Source organism: Phascolarctos cinereus, unplaced genomic scaffold (assembly GCF_003287225.1).
Source record: "Phascolarctos cinereus isolate Bilbo 61053 unplaced genomic scaffold, phaCin_HiC Scaffold_9;HRSCAF=440, whole genome shotgun sequence".
NCBI lineage: Eukaryota > Metazoa > Chordata > Mammalia > Diprotodontia > Phascolarctidae > Phascolarctos > Phascolarctos cinereus.
Window position 1 is genome coordinate 241,647,220 of NW_027556402.1, and position 22,158 is coordinate 241,669,377.

The following is a 22,158-nucleotide window of genomic DNA, read 5'->3' on the forward strand; positions in this document are numbered from 1 at the left end:
AGGCTCATCTCCCTGAGTTCTAATTTGGCCTCAGACACTGATTAGCTGTGTGACCCTGGACAAATCACTTAACCCTGTTTGCCTCAGTTTCCTCATCTGTAAAGTAACCTGGAGAAGGAAATGGCAAACCACTCTCGTATCTTTGCCAGGAAAACCCCAAATGGGGTCATAAAGAGTCAGACACAACCGAAATGACGGAACAGCAATCCCCCCACAAAAAACCTCTTCCCCCCAGGGAATAGGCCTTGTGTACGGCAGTCACTTAGTGACTGTGTATTGAACCAAAGGGAATTTGAACCATGAAGGAAATCTTTTTTGACGGCTCTTTAATCTCGCTGAGTTGGGGTGAACATAGTCTGGTCAATGTCCACAGCCATAAGAAACCTCAGGTACTGCCTCCTCCAACCCCTACGTGAACAAGAATCACCTCTGTGGCAATTCTCTTTTTTTTGGGGGGGGGGCATGGCAGCAATGGGGGTTAAGTGACTTGCCCAGGGTCACACAACTAGTAAGTGTTATGTGTCTGAAGCCAGATTTGAACTCAGGTCCTCCTGAATCTAGGGCTGGTGCTCTATCCACTATGCCACTTAACCCCGATTGCCTCACCAAAAAGAAAAAAAAAAGGAAAGTATTCACCTAAGCTAGATGGCACAGTGGATAGAACACCAGCCCTGGAGTCAGGAGTTCAAATCTGTCCTCAGACACCTACCTACGTGTGACCCTGGGCAAGTCACTTAACTCTGATTGCCTCAAAAAAAAAATTAGAAAATGTGCACCTAAGGGGAGGACAAATGTTTTTGTGTGGATTTTTTTTGTATTCCAAGTGCTTAGCACAGAGCCTGGCACATAATAAACATTTAATTGATGCTTGCTGACTGACTGAGCCCTTTTCTTGGTAATGGATCTCCATACTTGAAGGCAGTTACCACGTCTTTTCTTGTCTCTTCATGAGACTGTTAGTGTCTTAAGAGCAGGACTGTCTCTTGCCTTTTTTTGTGTTCCTAAGGCTTCACATAGTGCCTGGCACAAAGTAGGCATGTCATTGTAGGCTTATTGACTAACTGGCCTTCAGTTCCTTGAATTGATCCTTCTGTGGCACGAATTTAAAGCCTTAGCTGTCCGCTGCTGGCCATTCTTCAGGTGATCATTGAGACTAGAAAAGGATTTCCCCAAATTCATCACAATACTCCAGATGTAACCAGGGTAGAGGACATCGAGATGATTTCTTCCTTTATCCTGGATACCAGACTTCTATTAATTTCTCTCCTAATCACAATTTCTCTGAAATTTTTGATTTCTGAAAAACAAAGCAAAACAAATTTGGACCATCAGTCAGTCAAGAAACACTTATTATATACCTATGTGCTAGCACTTCTCTATCTACTTTGCGTAAAGAAGAGCATGAACAAATCATATCTGGTTATAGAACACAGAACTTGAGTCTTGGAGGGTTGCCATTGTATTAAGTGGCCTATCTGCCTTGACTTTGGGGGATGTAAGGAAGCTAGCTCCATGTTGCCAGTACACATGGGCCTGTTTAGCTTCTCTCTCGTGGCCCACGGCCAAAGCTACTCACCAGCACGACATCATTTTCCCAACTTATCTCTCTCTGTGAACTTTGCTGGGTATCCCAGCAAAGTAGACATATTCTAAGCAGGAAAAAAATGTAGAAATGGGTCCTCCATCTTAGGACAAGGGTGCCATCTGGTGCTGATATTGAAGCATAACATGCTCTAGTTCCCAGAAAAGTTGGAGACCTTTGAGTGACATTCTATCTTTTCTCAGTCTTATAGACAGCAGCTTTATGAAGCTGTAAGGATCAACAGAGGAGCTGGACACTGGATCTGTGTTTCACTACTTCTTATCTTCATCTTCAGGTCTTCAGACTTCCAACTCATTCTCTGTTCACCTGCTATGACTGTCAAGCCATCGCTATCCTCATCCTCATCCTCATTACACATCTAAGGCCCAGAGAGGTAAAACAACTAACCTAAAATCACACAGCTAGTTAATAGGCTAAATATGGAGTATGGTGTTCAGTTCAAGGCATCACCTTTCAGCAAGGACACTGACAGGCTGGGGCATGTCCAGAAAATCATCTTTCTAGAGAAAGATGAGGGGGCCTTGGACACCATTGGGTCCAATCCCCTCATTTTTACAGATGAGAAACTGGGGTCCAGAAAAAAGTAAATTACTTGCTAAGGTTTACACAGCTGGATTTGAACCCAGGTCTTCCTGACTCTAAGTTCATGGTCTATCAACTGTACCAACAGCTGTCCCTCAACATGGGAACCTGAATGATGAGGAACCTCAAGGCTGTGCCATACAAGGACTGGGTAAAGAAATATTTAAACTTGAGAAGAGCAGATTTAGCAAGGAATATGATAGCTGTTGGACAGCTAAGAGACACACTGGATAGACTACCAGGCTTGGAGTCAGAAAGACTCATCTTCATGAGTTCAAATCTGGCCTCAGACACTTAATGTGTGACCCTGGGTAAGTCACTTCACCCCATTTGCTTCAGTTTCTTCATCTGTAAAATGAGCTGGAGAAGGAAATGGCAAACCCCTCCAGCGTCTTTGTCTAGAAAACCTTGAATGGGGTCACAAAGAATTGGGCATGACTAAAAACAATTAAACAATAACATGATAGCTATCTTTGAAGAGCTAAAAAAAACTATCATAGGGAAGGACCAAACTTATTCTAGGTGACACCATAGCAGAGAAATGAGACCAATGGGTGGGAGATGTTGGGGGGTTGGTGAGAGAAGGGCTTGATACAAGAACTTCCTAATAGTTAGAATTGGTACATTCAGGAATCAGGGGGCACAGGAGGCGGTGAGGAGGACCCTTTTGGGCCTCTTAGCCTTTCGTGTCATTGACTTCTTTGGCCAGTCTGGTGAAGTCTATGGACCCCTTCTCAGAATCGTATTTTTAAATAATTGAAGGAAATACTAATTTTCAGTTAGAGGTTAATGAAAATAAAGATATTATTTTTCTCATCCAAATTCACAGACACCCTGAAATCTATTCATGGGCCTCCTGAGCTCCTTGATTAAGAATCTCTATTCTAGAATAAAATACAATGTTCTTAACTTGGCATTCAAAGGCCTTCACAGCCCACTAAACCTTTCCAGAAATATTTCACAATCCTTCACATTCCCAACACTGGAGACTGTCAGTCCCAAGGTGAAGTATCACTTATCAGGAATGACTGGGGGGTGGGAGGAGATCCTTATCTGCAGCGTTAATCAGATCAGATGATCTCTGAGGGTCCTTCCGGCCTTGGGTCCCTTGACTCTACCCACCACCTTTCCTTCAAGTATATTTAATCTCTTGATAACAAGGATCTCATTTAGCCTTACTGGAACTATATAATGTCATAGCAGGAAGGGAGTTAACACAAATTACCTTTTTCTCCCCCTCCACCATTTATAGATGGAGAAACAAGGGCAAAGAGATAAAAGAATGAAGTGACTCATCCAAGATTACGTGGCTAAGTAATGGAACAAAATTGAACCTGGTGCTTCAATTTCCTACCTAGTGGACTTTCCACCATCCAGAGAGGCAGGTAGGTGGCACAGTGGATATAGAGCACTGATTAAGAGTCAAGAAGACCTGAGTTCAAATCCAGCCTCAGATATTTCCTAGATGTTGATCCTGGGCAAGTCACTTATCTTCTGTCCTCAACTGTAAAATAAAGATCATAATAGCACTATTTCCCAGGATTGTTGTGAGGATCAAATAAAATTGTATCTGTAAGTGCTTTGCAAATCTCAAAGCGCTATGTAAATGTTAGTCATCTTCATCATCATCATCATCATCATCATCATTATATGTTGCCTCTTCTGGAGAAGTTCACATATAGTTCATATTTTTAGGTGAGAAAAGGGAGACAAAGGGGCTCACCTAGGGAATGTGGTCAAACCCAGGCAGCATGCCAACCTCCTAGCTCCCCAGACAAACCCATGACAAGAAATTCAATTGAACAATCATTTATTAAGGTGCCTGTTATCTGTAGGACACTGCGGTAGGCTTTGGAGATTCAAAGCTTTAAAAAAAAAGGACATTGATACTGGTCTTGATGGAGTGACAATGAAATTGAGAAGGATGTGCACAGATAACTCTTCCAATTGGATAAATGCTTTTTAGGCACCTGCTGTGTGTTGACACTGCTGGATAGATATAAAGACAAAATGAAGCCCTCCCTGACTGTAAGGAGCATGTATGTGACTGAGAACATCCAGAAAGCATAGTATACCAGAAAGCATAATACAAAGTAGGGACTGATGGGGCAAAGAAGAGATCGAGACAAAGTGCCTGGAAAAACGTGGAGGAGGGAGAAAGTGCTGTGGGAAGTACTGTGATACAAGTGAAGTATATGTGTGTATGAATGAATGAACGAAAAACATTTGTTAAGTTCCTACCGTACACAAAGCACCATGTTAAGTGGTAGGGATACAAATACAGCTAATGGGGGAGACAAAACAGATAGATCTTAGTGAAGAGTCAAGCGCTTTGAGGATTGCAAAGCACTTTACATTTGTCATATCATTTAATCCTCACAATAAGCCTGGGAGGGGTAGGTGCTATTATTGTCCCCATTTTACAGATGAGAAAACTGAGGCTGATGAGAGGTTAAGTGAGTTGCCAAGGGTTACACATCTACTAAGCATCTAAGTCAGCATTTGAATACAAGTCACCCTGTCTCCAAGTCCAACTTTCTCTCCATTATACCACCTCAGTGGCCTAAGAGATCTAAGGAGGCAGGAGAGTAGAAATGATATGGCCCTCAGGTCTAGCTAGGAGAAGGTTTCAGGCATTTTCCATGGAGAACGAGATCGAGAACCAATCATAAATGAATGAAAAGACTCCAGGGCACCAGTGACGGTCTGGCTGAGATTAGAGAACATGGATTTGTGCTAGAGCCCATAAGCTTGATTGCGAGACCTCCTCTCATGGAGTTTAACATTTCGAGAGTAGGATCAAAAAAGGCTGATGGTGGAAATAATCCCAGGTTGAATGCAGGCCATATGAACAGCAGAAAGACAAATATGAGAGATGCAAGCTTTCAGACCAAGCCTTGTTGAACTGTTGTCCTTCATTCTCAAAGAGGACCAAAATGACATCACGATGTGGTACAGTGTGTCCGTCTGTGACCAATCAGACCAGTATGAGTTTGGAAGGGTCCACCACAGGTCAGGCACAAATAGTCCATAGGAACATTTGGGGCAGAGGTGTCCCTAAATCTGTGCATCTTGTGTCTCTTTTGAGCTACTACAATCCCACTTCTCTCATAGAGCACACAATGCCTTCTTTGATGTGGGCACTCCACTCTGGGAGGTCCTGTGCTGGTGTCTCCCATGTCTCACAATTGATTCCAAAGTTCTTCAGAGAGACCCTGAGAGTGTCCCTGTACCTCTTCTTCTGACCTCCTGTTAAACTGGTTACCTATAGTTATATTTCATTTAAATTTTGTCCCATAGAAACCAACAGCATTAACTCCATACCTGAGCCCTCCCCTTCTTCCTACCCCTTACAACCCTGCAGTTAGCTGTGGTAATCATCCAGGAGGAACCCTGTGTTCTTTGACATGACAAACCCCAGACTCTTCACCACACACCTTCTATAGACTTTTCCATTAGCTTATTTCCTGCACCTTTCCAATTCACCACAAGAGGGAAGAGTATTCATTTTTTATCTATTGCCAGACTGAGAAGTAGAGACCAACATGAAAAGGAACCATTTTGGTGAACCGGACCTTGAACTAGAAAGGACCTTAGAGTCAGCTAATCCAACATTCACATTTTACAGAGGAGAAACTGAGGTCCAGAGAGGAGAAATTGATTATCCAAGGTCACAGAGTGAGTTAGCAACAGAGTCCTGGTCTGGAACCCAAGCATGGCACTGTGGGGTATTAGGAAGGTTGCTGGAACTGAATTTAGAGGATTTGAGTTGAAACCCCACTTTTCTCCTTTCATAGCTGTGTGACCTTGGGATGTCACTTCCTTCTTTGGGCTTCCATTTTCTCAGCTGTCAAATAAGAGTGTTGGACTGCTTTCCAGATCTAAATCTGGGGTTCTGTGACTGATACCCCAGCATGTGCTCATGGTCCAGGCCAGTCATTTGGAAGTTATCATGCCTTAGGTTATTAATATGTCTACTGTGCCCCACTAGATAGAACACTGCTTGAAGGTAGGAACTGTGTCTTGTCCATCTTTATCTCCTATATAGTGCCTAGCATAAAGTACAAGGATCTCCAATTCTTTGGTGCGGGTATCAGTCAATTTGTATTTATTAAGTGCCTACCATGTTGCAGGCACTATGCCAAGTGCTGAGGATACAAAAAGAAGCAAAAGACTGTCCCTGCCCTCATGGAGCACATAAGCTACACAGTGCCTAGCATAGTGTAATAGATTGTTCTCAAGAATAATGGTGATAAATTCAGCCTTATAACACTTATTAGCTGTGTGACTCTGGGCAAGTCACTTAACTCCAATTGCCTCACCAAACCAAAAAAAAAAAAAAGAATAAAGTGAAGTCTTATAGCAGAAAAGAACTGAGAACAACGTGGACGCCCATTAGCTGGGGATGGCTGAATAATATGACATTATTGTGCTATATAAAGTGTAGAATATGAAGAATTCAGAGAAACACCAGAATATTTGTGTGAAAAGATACCGAGAGAAAGAAAAACTGGAAAAATAATATATATGATGACTGCTGTAATGTAATGAAAATAAAAAAGGCCATTAACATAAAGCTGAAGTAATATAATGGAAAGCACCTGCTCTTCAGTCAGAAGATGTGGATTCAAATCCCAGCTCTGACCTCAGACCCTAGGGAAATTGTTTCCCGCCCCTGGGCTTTAGTTTCTTCATCTTAAAATCGGGAGGCTGGACTAAACTGTTTCTGGAATCCTATCTATGATTTATAATGACCCGTCTTGGTCCTAGAGAAAAAATGAAATGTATCTCTCTTCTTCCCTTGGAGAAGTTGGTAGGAAGGAAGGATGATGGGTGGGAAATGTCACCTACATTGTCATAACTGGTTGCTATGTCCATTTAATTAATTGTCTTTCCTAGGACAGAATGCTCTCTGGGTAGATTGGAAAAGCATCCCTGGGATTGACTGTAATATAAATATAAAAGGCATCAATAAAAGTTTAGCGATTATTTATATTATTTATAATTATATAACATATTAATTGTATCAATACAATAATATGATATGATGGCATATTATAATGCAATATGTAATTATAATTAGTAATTTTAAAATAAATATATAAAGAGTTACTATGGCCAAAAAATTCATCATCAACCTGGTCCCAAGTTACTGATGCACAAAGTAAATATTTGCCAAATAAATTAATAAACTGATCCTTTGAGAAATCTAAAAGTACTTAGAAATGAATAGATTGATTTGGGTTTGGGGCCTCGAAATTTAGTGACTGAGTCAAGGAAACATATGTTTATTAAGTGCCTACTATGTGCTGAGCACTGTGAAAATTTCTTCACAAATAATATCTCATTTGTTTCTCACAACACTCAGAGATAGTTACTGTTATTATCCCTATTTTATAATAGAGGAAACTGAGAGAGACATAGATTAATTGACTTGACCAGGGTTATACAGTGAGAAAGTTTCCAAGGCCATATTTGAACTCAGGTCTTCCTTGACGTAGATTATGTGCTGAGCACTGTGTCTTACTTTGTATCTCAAGACCTCAACATGGTACCTGGCAGATGCTAAACTCTTAATAAATGCTTGCTTGACTGTTTGATTGGAAGAGACACAAAGAAAATCTTGAGGTGGCTCCTGCCCTCAAGGAGTTTCCATTCTGTAATAGGATTTGGGGATTTTGATGTAGCCCAGACTTTGGACATCAACCAGTCAAACCTCCTCATTTTAAAGCTTAGGAAAAAGAGGCTTAGAGAGAAAAAATGACTTCTCCAAGGTCACAATGTTAATTTTGCCATAGTGGATGAAATACTCCAATTCCACAAGGTTTGGGTTCAAGCCCCACCTGCCACAGCAGCTATGCAACTGAAAACCATTTAATCTCTCCAAACCTCAGGTTTCTTATCTGTAACATGGAAATGTTACAAACTCCAGTAATCTATCTCACAAAGTTGTTGTGATAGTCAAGGGAGATGATGAGTGTAAAGTATTTTAAAAACTTTAATTCACTCTAGAAACGTTAGTTATTATTTTTATTATGATTAAGTAGCACATTTTGGATTTGAACCCAAGTCTTCTGACTCCTGAGCCATTGTTTCTTCTCCTATATCATAGTGGGTTGGGGAGGGTTTTCATATCCCTCCCCCACTCTAATTAACTAATGAAGGCATAGTGCTTCTGTTGAATCATCAATCAGAAGTATAAACTAGGTGTGAACAAGTTTTTAATTGATGTGAGAAGTACTTTGATCATTAAATGAACTCAGAAAACCTCATAAAAATGTATTGGAATTGGTTGAAAGAATCAGATGCTTCTCTGAGCTTATGTATACTAGTAAGCCTTCCCATCATTGGAGGTAGCAGTGTTCCCAGAGCAGTAGTGGCTGATGGCAATTTCTGTATTGGGAGCTGAGAGACATATCAAGAACAAATTAAATATGCTCAGGAAAGAAGGTTCTAGGGCTGTACAAGAGAATCAGTCCTCAGGGTAGACCTGAAAGCCAACCAAAAGGGGCACTTCAAGAAATCACCAAAGGGTAGAAAACGACAAGTTACCACTTTACCACGCTTGAATCCTAAGTTTGATTCTACTTTTCCCAAGGATCTTTTATGTAATTATGGGAGAGTATATCCCAAACTGTGGGGGGAAGAGGATTGTTTTTCTACCAACTATCCCTTTTACACCTGCTTAGAAAATACCTCTTTCTATAGACCAAAGTCACGCATTGCATCCTGGGCCATCACCAGATGTCTTGATTTTTGTCCTGCCGCTGGACTCTGATGACTCTGGAGGAGACAGTGAGGCTGACAGCTTTGGGTAATGCTGCCTCACTTAAATCCGATTCACAGACAAGTCAAGACATCACCTATGATATCATTGGTCCTCTTTGAAAAGGAAGGATGGGGACAGCTAGGTGGTGCAGTGGATAAAGCACCAGCCCTGTAGTCAGGAGGACCTGAGTTCAAATCCAGACTCAGACACATAACACTCACTAGCTGTGTGACTCTGGGCAAGTCACTTAACCCCAATTGCCTAAGAAAAAAGAAAGAAAGAAAGAAAGAAAGAAAGAAAGAAAGAAAGAAAGAAAGAAAGAAAGAAAAGGAAGGATGAACAATAGCCTCTTTCTAAAAGCTAATTAAATCTGGCTGACAAATGATCAATAGGAAGCACACCCAATGGGGGCTTGTGAGTCACAGTATAAGAAACACCCCCATACAGGCAGCTAGGTGGTACAGTGGATAGAGCACCAGCCCTAGAGTCAGGAGGACCTGAGTTCAAATGTGACCTCAGACACATAACACTAGCTGTGTAACCCTAGGCAAGTCACTTAACCCCAAATGCCTAAAAATAAATAAATAAGTAAGATTAAGGAAACACCCCACACCACCCCAACTCTATGGAACTAACCCTAAAGCCCTGAAGGGAAAAGTAGTCAGCTACCTTCAAGGGCTCCAACCTGACATAGTTAGTGGGAGTTGGGGGAAAAGCTGTAGAGAAGATGCTACTCAACATTCCTGACCCATACATTGCCTTTCAACAAAGAGAACATTTAGAATCATAACTGGGAGTAAAAACACCCACAAAGTAGGATGATCTGAATGTAGAAGACAGTTTGGGTGAGAGGAGATACAGAGGACAGTCCAAGCAGGGTGGGAGAAGAGAGTTCGACCTTTGCTTCTGCAAGGATTGGTGGCAGAAGTGGTCCCATGAGAAAAGTATTCGGCTGGGAAATACTGGGTGTGTCCTCTGGGGACAATCACATCACAAGCAGTGGAAGTGTCCAGAGGATTTTGAACTAGGGTTAGCCACCACAAGAGGACCATAGATTGAGGTTAAGATTCATTCACCAGAAGAAAGAAGAGTATCCGTTAGAGGAGTCATTTCCCTCTTTCAACCTGTATGCCAATGACGAATAGAAAAGCCCCATTTACTTCTCTACCTAAAGTTCTGGCAAAACATACAATGGCGGGGATAACATAAACAAGAAAATGAATTAATCTGTGAGGAAGAGCTGGTGTCCAGTGTTTGTGGGGAGAGGGAAACTGGAGTCGTGGTCTGCTTTATGGTGAGGAGTCCCAGATGAGACAAGAAACATCAAAACACCATAGATTCTTTAATTTCCCCTGAACCACTTCCTACACTTCTCCGTTTTACCACAAGAGGGCAGAAGGTTCATTTTGACTCTACTGCTGGGTGAGAAGGCTAGACCCCATGAAAAAGATTTAGCAACATAAGAGGACACTCCTCCCCTGCCTTTTGGACTTTTGGAAAGTGTTCTAGTACATTGCCCTTTGTTTCCTCCTTCTCCTCCTGGCCAAGGGGCAAGTTCTTTGAAGGACCACAGTTTGGGGTTAGGATTCATCTACTTTTAGAGTTAGTTCAGAGACTGAAGACTAGAAAGAACCTTGGAGGTCATCTAATCCAACTACCTCATTTTACAGATGGGGAAATTGAGGCACAGAGAGGTAATGTGACAGTCACACAGATTAAAAAGTAGAAGAGGTGAGATCTGACCCAGGTCTTTGGTTCTAGGTCCAGTATTCTCCCACTGTACTATACTGCCCAAAGAAGGGAAGTATCTTCACCCAAGTTACTCATACAGTAAATAGGCAACAGAGCTGACATTGGAACCCAGGTCTCCCAGCTGGAGAAGATAGCATGGAAAGAGCCCTAGCCCTGAAGTTAAAGGACCTAGATTCAAATCCCACCTTCAGCCTGTTCAAGCGTGGCCAAGGCAAGTCTCCATTTCCTCATCAATAAAATTAGAAAGGCTGGATTAGATGACCCTTGAGGTTGCTTCCAGTTCCAAATCTAGGATTCTATGATGTAATGATTTAAAAATGCAGGATCCTTTGTACCTGGCCTTGAGGGCAACAGACACTATGAGAGGTTCCTTGGAAGAAAGTAAAGGTTGTATGCCCTGCTGAGCCCCCTTCTTCTGCAGGAATTCCTGTGCTTAAAGAAAAAAGTTAATCAGGAAGACAGATGGCTGGATGCCTGGGGAGAGACTAATTAACTAGCTCTTTGCCATATTTTAATGACAGGCCACAAAAGTGACACACAGACTCAGAGGACCATAGATGTAGAGCTGGAAGGTCATCTAGAGCAATCCTCTCATTTTACAGATGAAAAAACTGAGGCTCAGAAAGGAAAGTCATTTGGCCAATGTCACTGAGATAGTAAGCAGCTGAGCTGGGATTTGAACCCAGATCCGTTTGACTACATAGTTGATTCTATCCACTGTTCTACATTGACTCTAAGGAATATTATCTAACACTTTTTTGGATAGGGTTTAGCTCTCTGATCGTAGATGAGGGAACTTGTAGGATGAAAAGTGTTTCCACTGATCTCCATTAGCAACCTGTCTGTAACAACTAACCTCAGTGGGCAATGTGTCTGTGGGCAATGAGACTGTACTTTATTAATAATAATAATTTAATTTAGAACAAAATCTTCATATTACAGATGAGGAAATTGAAGCCCAGAGAAGGGAAGGGATTTGTCTCTAGTTGAACAGCAAGTAATATTTGAACCCAGGTCCCCTCTCTATAGAGCAGATTTTTTTCCTTTTATCATAATGCCACTAATTTATTCATTCAAATTACTTTTTATTGGGCACCTACTTTGTAGAAAACCCTATGCTAGAGGCTATGAGATACAAAGAGACAAAAGGTATAATCTTGCCCTGAAGTCATTCAAAAAGTTGAGATCAGACTTCATGCAGAATCAAGGAAGGATGGTATGCAGAGAGGAAGACCTCTTTCATTGTTTATATTTGTACTCCCAGCACCTAACCTAGTGCCTAGTACATAGTAGAAACTTAAGAATTGTTTGTTAATCGACGTATTGATTGATAAGTTCCCACAGGAGAGTCAAATAAAGTGTTTTTGTTTGTTTGTTTGGGTTTTTTTTTTTTTTGGCTGGAGAAGGGAGAGTGCATGCCCAAACTAGGTAAGGAGAAGAGACTGGGAGAAAAAGATCAGGGGAAATTTCAGATGTGGCGTCTGAGCCACCGTCTTGAATGGTGGATAGGATTTCAATAGGCAGAGAAGATTGGGACGCAGTTGAGGGAGGGTCCATGCAGAGACTAGAGCCTTAGCAGAAGCTTTGAAGTCAGGGACAGTGATGGGAGTACATATACAGGGAGGTAGCATTAGATCAGGGTGAAAAAATAGTTTGAGGCTAGACTGTGAAAGGTCTTGAAGTCCAGGTTAAGAATTTCAGTTTTTAGTCACTAGGAAATGGAGAAGCATTTTTCCTTTAAAGGGCACAGTGGAGTAAGCACAGGGAATCCTACCTCAGACATTTACTAGCTATGTGACCCTAGGTAAATCACTTAACCTAATCTGTAAAATGGGGAACCCTTATAATGTTGTTCTGAGATAATGTATGCAAAGTGCTTTGCAAACCTTAAAGTGCTATAGAATTGTGAACTATTATTAGAAATGACAAGGTTTACAATGAGATGTTAGGGGCATAGCATGCATGGAAGAAAGAACACTGGTGTGAAGTCTGGGGTTCAAACCCTGCCTTTATGCTTAATATTGAAATTATCTCAAGCAAGTTATTCTCTGGTACTCATTTTCAACTACAAAATGAAGGGATTGGACCAGAATGCCTTGGAGGTCCCTTTCAACTCTTTGGTTCTGTGATTATTTTCTACATCTGAAAAACAGGGAGATTCCAAACTCCTCCTTCTCTTCGTGGTCCTAGATGAAAAGAAAGTAATTACCCATTTTTGCTTACCAGGTACCTGAAAGGCAACAGTATCTCTTGCATCTTTCCCCTTCCTTCCCCGCCCGCTTTAAGGCTTCGTTCAGGTCTTTGCTCTTCTGCTTAGGTTAATGTAACAGTCTTCTAGATAGTTTTGCTGTCCCTAAATCAGCCTTTAATCATGTGACCCCTCTGCTCGAAACCAAACCAAACCTTCAATGAATCTCCGTCGCCTACTAAACAGAGTAGAAACATTTAATCCTAGCTTTCAGGACCATTGCACTGACAAAGAACACTTATGATAAAATTCAATGCTAAGTAGGTTGAGAAGAAACAAACATACTAAAGCTGGTGCGGTTGTGAATCAGTGCAATCTTTTGGGAAAACAATATATTGTTATGCAAGACTCAGTGATTCCACCACCAAGAATATACCCTAAGGATGTTGTAAAAAAAAAAGTACAAAAATATTCATAACAATATTCATAAAAAATAGCCAAAATATTCATACCAAAAAAAACCCTGGACTTTTTCACATGTCTAATCCACATGTCTAAGGATTCGGCAATGGCTGGACTAATTGTGATATGCGGATGTAACAGAATATTATTGCACCATAAGAAATGTGAAATGTGAAGAATCTAAATTCTTCAAACTGGGCTGCTTTCCATCCTCCCTTCCCATCCCTCCCTCCTCTATCTCTGTGTCTTTGCTCAGGCCAGCTCCCACGACTGGAAAGGACCCCCTGTCCCTTTGTTCCCTAATCTTTTTAGGCTGACATCCTTCAAGGTCCAATTCAGGTGCTCCCTTTTCCATAAAGAATTCCCTGACATTCATCCCCCACTCCAACCACTCCCCTGCCCCAAGTTAAAAATGAGCTCTTCTTCAGTCATCTCCTTTCCCTTTCTACTTAGCCTGGGTCTCTTCTCTGCACTTATTTTGACCCTCCTGTTGGTGATTGAACACTGGGCTTAGAATCAAGAAGACGAGAGTTCAAATCCTGCCCCAAAGATGAACCTTGTGATCCTGGACAAGTCATATAATTGCTCAATGCCTTAGTTTTCTCAACTGTAAAATAAAGGTGATAATAATAGCACCCACCTCTTAGTATTTCTATGAGGATAAATTGAGATAATATTTGTAAAATGCTTAGCACTCAGTGCAGAGTAACGAGTAAGCACTTTAATAAATGCTGGTTTCTTTCCTTCCTTGGTTGTGACAGTTTGTCAGAGTAGTTTGAACACTGAGACTGGACTGAGAGTCAGAAAGACGTGGGTTCAAATCCAGCTTATGACACTTATTAGCTGTGTGACTCCTGGCAAAACATTCAACCTCTCTGAACCTTAGTTCTCATGCTCTAACACAGTGATAATAACAGCCCCTACCTAGTCTGGTTACTGTGAAGGTCAAATTAGCTAAGCATATGTGAAGTGCTTCAAAAACCCTAAAAAGCATTACAGAAATATGAGTCATTATTGTGACATCAGCAGAGAAACAGCTCTGGCCTAGTAGATAGAGAACTGCCCTCCATCTCTGGAAGATCTGGGTTCAAATCTCACTTTTGTCACCTGAGGACAAGTCCCTTAATCTCTCAGTGCCCCAGGCTACTTTCTAAGACTAATGGCCAGGCAGGGGCTGAACTGTATTGATAATGAGCCAGTTCCCCATGGGGAGTTCCTTATCCAGTGAAAGCATAGATCCAGCCTCTCCCTGGACTCCTCTCCCCCACTCCTTCCATCCAGATATTTATCTCTTACAGCATCAGAATGTAAGTTACTTGATAGCAAGGGTATGCCATAGTTATCTTTTTCTGCAATGCCTAGCACTGGCAAGGCAATCAGGGTTAAGTGACTTGCCAAGGATCACACAGCTAGTAAGTGTCAAGTATCTGAGTCTGGATTTGAACTCAGAGCCTCCTGACTCCAGGGTCTGCACTCTATATAGAGTCACCAAGACCTTAGTTTCAAAAGGCCAAGATTTCCCCCTACATCTGGGGCCATCTCCAGTTGTCCTGATCTACGTCTTGCCACTGCACCCACATGGCTCTGGAGGAGAATGTGAGATTGGTGACTTGGCGCAGCTCTCCCTCACATCCAATTCACTTGCACGTCATGGCGTGACCTTCCAGATGTCAAGGTCCTCTTTGAGAATAAAGGGCAAATAACAGCAATAGCAACAGCCTAGCCTTAGACTAGCACACAGTATGAATTTAATATGTGTTTGTTGAATAACAGACTGAAAAAAAAAATGACTTGACTTTGGAATATAATTTCACTTGTCCTAGTCCCCACAGGGGAGAGTACCTGGCTAAGCAAATAATATGGGGTGGGGGGCAGTCCAGAAAATGACCAGTGTGAGGTGGCCAACCATCCCTAAACTGGACCCACCCAGGAAGGCAGACTTGTAACAAAGATAGCTATCACTGAAGTGATACTTCAAGGTTTGCAAAGAGCTTCATAAATGCCTCATTTGATCCTTACAACAACCCAGGGGGAGGGGGAGCAGAGCCAAGATGGCAGAGTGAAAGCAGTGACTTGCTTAAGCTCTCCCCCAAACCCCTCCAAATACTCATAAAAAATGGCTCTAAACAAATTCCGAAGCAGCAGAACCCACAAAAAGACAGAGTGAAACAAATTTCCAGCCCAAGACAACCTGGATGATTGATCAGAAAGGTGTATTGCGCCGGGCTGGGAGCACAGCGCAGGGCAGCGTGGGCACGCAGGCCACAGCAAACCTAGAGCAGGCCTCAGAGGACTGAATCACGGGCAGCTGTGGCGGTTTCCAGACTCCTCAATCCAAGAGTGCCAAAGACAACTTAGAAGGTCAGTGGGAAAAGTCTGTTTCTGTCGGTGGTCAGAGAGGAAGGTGGGGTTTCAGCTCCATTCCCCAAGAGCGTGCTGGGGGGTGGGGCAGCTGCTTCCCGAGCTTCCAGCCCACAGACTGAGGGGGAATCCAGTAGCTGATCAGAGAGGGACTGCAGGGATCTCTTCGCCAGTGCTGAGGCAGGAATCTATTACTTTACCCGTGCATGGATCTGGGTCACAGTTCTGGGCAGCGGTGCTGGAATGAGGAGGAACGCTGGCATGGTGGAGCTTGTAGTGGCTGTAGAGAGGAACCCCTCCTCACAGTTACAGGACAGAAAGGAATACTTGTGGTCACAGGCCAGGAAAGGAGTAAACACCTCGCCCCTTATCATACCACCTTGGAAGAACTGAAAATTTACAGGTCCCTACAAGTATCTCTGAAAACAGCTGTACAAACCCCTGAAGTTTGGGATAGTACACTCTCCACATTGGAAGCAGACTCTTACCTTAACAAAGAGTTTAAATCTCAAGTAATTGGCTGGGATCATGAGCAAGCAGCTCAAAAAGAGTCAGACTATATTATCTTACTTTGGTGAAAAAGAAGATCAAAATATACAACCAGAAGAAGACAACAAAGTCAAAGCTCCTACATCCAAAGCCTCCAAGAAAAATATGAATCAGTCCCAGGCCTTGGAAGAGCTCAAAAGGGATTTTGAGAAGTAAGTAAGGGAAGTAGAGGAAAAACTGGGAAGAGAAATGAGAGTGATGCAAGAAAATCATGAAAAACAAGTCAACAGCTTGCTAAAGGAGACCCAAAAAAATACTGAAGAAAATAACACCTTAAAAAACAGCCTAACCCAAATGGCAAAAGAGGTCCAAAAAGCCAATGAGGAAAATGCCCTAAAAAGAAAAATTGGCCAAATGGAAAAGGAAGTCCAAAAGATTACTGAAGAAAATACTTCCTTAAAAATTAGAATGGAGCAATTGGAAGCTAGTGACTTTATGAGAAATCAAGACACTGTAAAACAAATCCAAAAGAATGAAAAATTAGAAAACAATGTGAAATATCTCATTGGAAAAACAACTGACCTGGAAAATAGATCCAGGAGAGAGAATTTAAAAATTATTGGACTCTCTGAAAGCCATGATCAAAAAAGAGCCTAGACATCATCTTTCAAGAAATTATGAAGGAAAGCTGCCCTGATATAGTAGAACCAGAGGGCAAAATAGAAATTGAAAGAATCCACGATCTCCTCCTGAAAGAGATCCCCAAAGGAAAACTCCTAGGAATATTGTAGCCAAATTCCAGAGTTCCCAGGTCAAGGAGAAAATATTACAAGCTGCCAGAAGGAAACAATTCAAGTACTGTGGAAACACAATCAGGATAACACAAGATTTAGCAGCTTCTACATTAAAGGACCGCAGGGCATGGAATATAATATTCCAGAGGGCAAAGGAGATAGGATTACAACCAAGAATCACCTACCCAGCAAAACTGAGTATAATCCTTCAGGGGAAAAAATGGTCATTCAGTGAAATAGAGGACTTTCAAGCATTCTGATGAAAAGACCAGAGCTGAAGAAAATTTGACTTTCAAATACAGGACTCCAGTGGAACATGAAGAGGTAAACAGGAAAGAGAAATCATAAGAGACTTATTAAGATTGAACTGTTTACATTCCTGCATGGAAAGATGATATTTGTAACTCATGAGAACTTTGTCAGTATTAGGGTAGTTGAAGGAAAAAAATTGTATGTATGTATATAGATAGATAGAGGGCACAGGGTGAGTTGAAGATTAAGGGGTCATATCTGGAGAATAAAATTAAGGGATGAGAGAGGATGATACTCAGAGAAGAAAGGGAGAGGTAGAATGGGGTAAATTATCTCACAAAAAAAACAGAAAAGAAAAGTCTCTCACAGTGGAGGGGAAACAGGGGAAGGTGAGAGGGAATGAGGGAATCTTATTCTCATAGGATTTGGCTTAAGGAGAGAATAACATACACATTCAATTGGGTATGGAAATCTGTCTTACCCTACAGGAAAATAGGGGGAGAAGGGGACAAGAGAACAGAGGGATGATAGAGAGGAGGGCAGATTGGGAAAGGGTGTAATCAGAAGTAAATACTTCTGAGGAGGGACAGGGTCAAAATAAAGAACAGAATAAATGGGAGGGCAGGATAGAATTAAGGGAAATCGAGTTTGTTTTTCACAACATGTCTACTAAGGAAGTGTTTCGCATAACTGCACATGTACAACCTATATTGAGTTGCTTGCCTTTTCAATGAGGGTGGGTGGGGAGGGAGGAAGGGAGAAAATTTGGAACTCAAAGTTTTAAAAACACATGTTTTTAAAAAAATGTTTTCACGTGCAACTGGGAAATAAGAAATACAGGAAATGGGGTACAGAAGTCTATCCTGCTCTACAGGAAAATAGAAGGGGAAGGGGATAAGAGAAGGGAGGGGGGAGAGACAGAAGAGAAGGCAGACTAGGGGAAGGGGTATTCAGAATGCATGCCATCTTGGGATGGGGGGAGGGGGAGAAATTTGGAACTCAAAAACTTGTGGAAGTGAATGTTGAAAACTAAAAATAAATAAATTTATATTTAAAAAAAATAGAAGCAGCAATAAAATGGTGAGCACTCAGGAGCCAGGGGGCAAAAAAAAAAAAACCCAGGGAGGTGGGTATTCTTATTATCCCCATGTTACAAATGAAGAAACTGAGGCAGGCAACATTTAAGTGGTTTGCCCAGTGCCACACAATTAGTAAGTATCTGAGGCTGGATCTGAGCTCAGGTCTCTCTAACTTCAGATCCAGAGCTTTATCCACTGTGTCTAACTATGAGTTACTAGCTCACAACTAACTGGGGGAACGAATGCCCTTTTCCTTAGGAGTAGGATGGTGTTGGACAGAAGCTGGAGGCCTAGCCAGCCGATGGGTCACATAACAAACACCTCCACCCCTGGTGTGGGCAGAATGGAAAGGAGTGGGAAGTGAGGAATGTATGGAGGCCTCTCTCTGCTGGAGAAGATTTCTATCCAATTCCACCAATCTCCATTTAAACACCTACTATCTTCCAGGCATAGAGCCTGATTTCTAAAGCCCTGCCTTCCAGATCTGGGAAAGTCCTGGGTCCTAGAGTAAGAAGGAAGCCTTAGAGACCACAGACCACATGGTAAGAGGATCTTCTGGCCCCTTGTCTGACAGAGAAGAAATTGAGAGGGCTCAGAGAAGGGAAATGATTTTGCCAAGGTCACAGAGTTAGTGAGTAGGAAAATGGCATTGGGAGCTCAGATCTTCTGACTCCAGAGTCATTGTTCTTTCATTTCAATTCAGTTCAGTTTGATTTATTAGACATCTGTTGTTTTTCCTTCAGTTCTGAAGAGGACCAGTGATACCACAGGTGACATCTTGATTTGTGCATGAATTGGATTTAAGTGAGGCAGAGTAGTGAAAAGCCATCAGCCTCACTCCCTTCTGGAGTCATCGAAGTCCAGTGACAAGACAAAGTCAGGACAACAGCTGTTGGAACAAATTATTCTCATCTGCCCATTCAGCCAGGTGACATCTTCACATGCTTGGGGTAGACACCCTCTAACTCACCAATGGGTTTCAGGACTGCAGGTTCTCCTTAACCTGGTTTAGCCCATCTTCTGAGATGGTTTTATAGGGTATGGCCAATGAGTGTGCTACAGCTTTTTGGAGCCACGGAGGAGGGTTGAGTGATTGGTGGACACCAAAGGTGGATGAGCAGCCTGAAAAGGTGCTAGCCCTTCCTGAATACTCCACACACTTCTATGAAACATTTATTGAGATGCTGGAGGTGGATATCATACAATCACAGACATGTAGAGTGCGACAGGTTGGATAAAGAACATTTTCATCTGGAGGAGTCAGGAAGGTTTTTTCAAAGCAGGTGGCACTTACTTGGAGAGCCTTAAGGGAAGAAAAGAATTCCGAGCCCTGGGTTCTAGGCTTGCCCCTGGCTGTATAACTGCTGAAGTGACATTCAAAGTCTCTGGGCCTTGGGTCCCTTGTTCTATCACAATATCATGTGGCCGGGAAGGTCCCTTCAGATAAACTCTCTTTACATACCAAACAGCAGCCTGGCCTATTGTCTAACAAAGGAATTCCTGAGAAGTGCAGTCCAATGAACTCCACCACTATGTGCAAGGCAGATAGGAGCCGTGTCTTCAGGTAACTTTCTAAGGCCAGCCCTGAATTAATCCACAATCATTTATTAAGCACCTACAGAGTACCAGGCACTGATACACATGTAAAGGTGGAGGTCATTGATTCTGCCCATCAATTAAATTAAATGATTGGAGGAGGCTTTGCCAGGTAAAAACATAACTCAGTCAATTGAAAGTTTGCACTAAGTGTGAGAAGTCCTGGGTTGCCACTGGATAAACTGGAGTAAGAGGAAGTCTGTCCCAAATGGTTGTGTTCTAGATGAGGCTTATATAAAACTAGGCACTAATTCAGAACTCAGAAGCCAAGAGAACATTCCAGCCAAATGTCCTGATGAGGAATAGCTTATTGAGGGAGAAGAATGACAACTGCAGCCCCTAGGCTCTCTCTCCCCAACTTGGTTGGACATTTTCACTGATATCCTAAGGACAGAAGTGCCTTGTGGTCAGTAGTGTCTACACTGGGAGCTGATAACAAGGAAAAGCAGGTTTGAGGTTTTGCAAAGAGCCCAGGAGAAAAGCTATACCATACCTAAGAGCAATATCTTGAGGATTCTAGGAAAAGGATTTCCAGAAGCTCTGTAAGCCTTCTGCCGTGTGTTCCCTCTCAGCTGGAGCCCACTTTTCCCTAGACTCTGTACGTACTAGCAAGAGAATGTGTCACAGATTTAGGGGGAGATGTTTTGTACCACCTATGCCCCAATAGTAAATACCCATTTCTAAAGGCTAAGTCAGGCTGACTAACTGATATCAACTGATAATCACAGGGAGAAGCACGCTGGTGGGAGCTCATGAGCTAAAGCATTAGAAAGACATCCCTCCTTTCACCCTCAGCCTCTTAGGGATAACTTTAGAATCCTGAGGGAAGATGTAACCATCTAGAGACCTTACCTGCCAATGAATATGGAGATTTGGGAGGTGACCCCAGAGCCTACATACACTAAATGCAGTGGAAAAGGAGGAGGAGAAGGAATAAGAATTAATGACATTTGAGAGACAACCAGGCTTGGTGGATATAGGTCTTGACTTTTGAAAAATCCTCAGATGAATTGTCTTGGCTGAGGAAACTTAGTCATGCCCTGGGTTTGAACTTCCACTGGCTGTCCCCCATATTTGGAATCCACCCACCAGCACCTCAGCCCCCTGGCTTCTCTGACTTCTTTCAAGTCTCAGCTCAAAGCAACCTACTCTCCCCCTCCCCCAACCATGCGTTCCTTTCCTTGAAGACAACCACATTTGCGTTACATACCTCCACACGCATACGTGCATATGTTTATCTTGTGTGTACATGGTTTGCATGTTGCCTCCTCTGTCAGAATGTGCGCTCCTCTAGGGCACCAGAGACCGTGGTTTTGCCTTTCTTTAATAACTCCAGCACTTTGCAGCACCTGGCACATTAAAAGCATTTAATAGAAGTTTGTTGATTGACTATGACTGACAGCCGCCATTCAGACTCTGTGGTCAGTTGTTCCAGGGATGATACCAGGACCCAGTGGGAAGATCAGAAGTCCCCCGAATCTACCCAAGCTGTGGTCACCTGGACTCCAAATCCCTGAATGCTCCAATAACGTGGGTCCTGAACTGGTATTCTATTTTAGAGAGGACCCACAGGTCTGGCTTAAAGTTCCCTCAAGCAATCCCCGCTCACCCAAGGAGTTTTCACACTTAATCATTATAAAGTCTCTGATTGGTTGACTGAGTCTTGTTCTCACCTCATTAAGGTGTCAGGCATCTTCATCTCTACTTTAAGGTGATGAGGCGAGGTGACTGACTTATTTAACCAACTCCACCCTTACAACATGCTCTGCATATGTAATATGAACCTCACAAGCATCCTTTGAGGGAGGTAATGCAGGTATTATTATCCCCAGTTTACAGATGAGGAAACTGAGGCTCAAGGAGACCAAAGTGATTTACTTGCTCGTCATCAGGCAGATAGAGTCAGAGTAGTAATTGTGGAACCCGGGGTTTTTCTGACCCCAAGGCCAGCATGACAAATCCACCCCATCCCACCCCCAGAAATGGGGCGGTCTTCTACGACTTTGCCAGCTCTCTATGCCTCACTCCCTCCACTCGGGACCTAGATTAAGAGGTTGGGCCTCTCTCTTCCTCCCCGCAGCCGAAGGGGGCGTGGCGTGGCTGCGGCAGTTGGAAGGGGCTGGACAGCGGACGCTGCTTCTTCCCCGGACCGCCGCAGGAGGGGGCCTTGGGTGATCGCAGCGCTGGGCACGGCAGAGCCAGGCAGAGGCGAGCAGAGCCGAGCTGGGCAG

At 42.7% G+C, this 22,158-nt stretch overlaps 1 long non-coding RNA gene across 1 annotated transcript; it reads right to left on the reverse strand.

Moving 5' to 3' along the window:
* Positions 1 to 325: 325 nt before the first annotated feature.
* LOC110223949 (uncharacterized) lies at positions 326 to 21,940 on the reverse strand. Its single transcript, XR_002328834.2, has 3 exons — positions 21,601 to 21,940; positions 21,138 to 21,276; positions 326 to 1,297 (listed from the first exon to the last, which is right to left on the reverse strand). It is a non-coding gene; the product is annotated as an uncharacterized LOC110223949 (long non-coding RNA).
* Between the last annotated feature and the right edge of the window lie 218 nt (positions 21,941 to 22,158).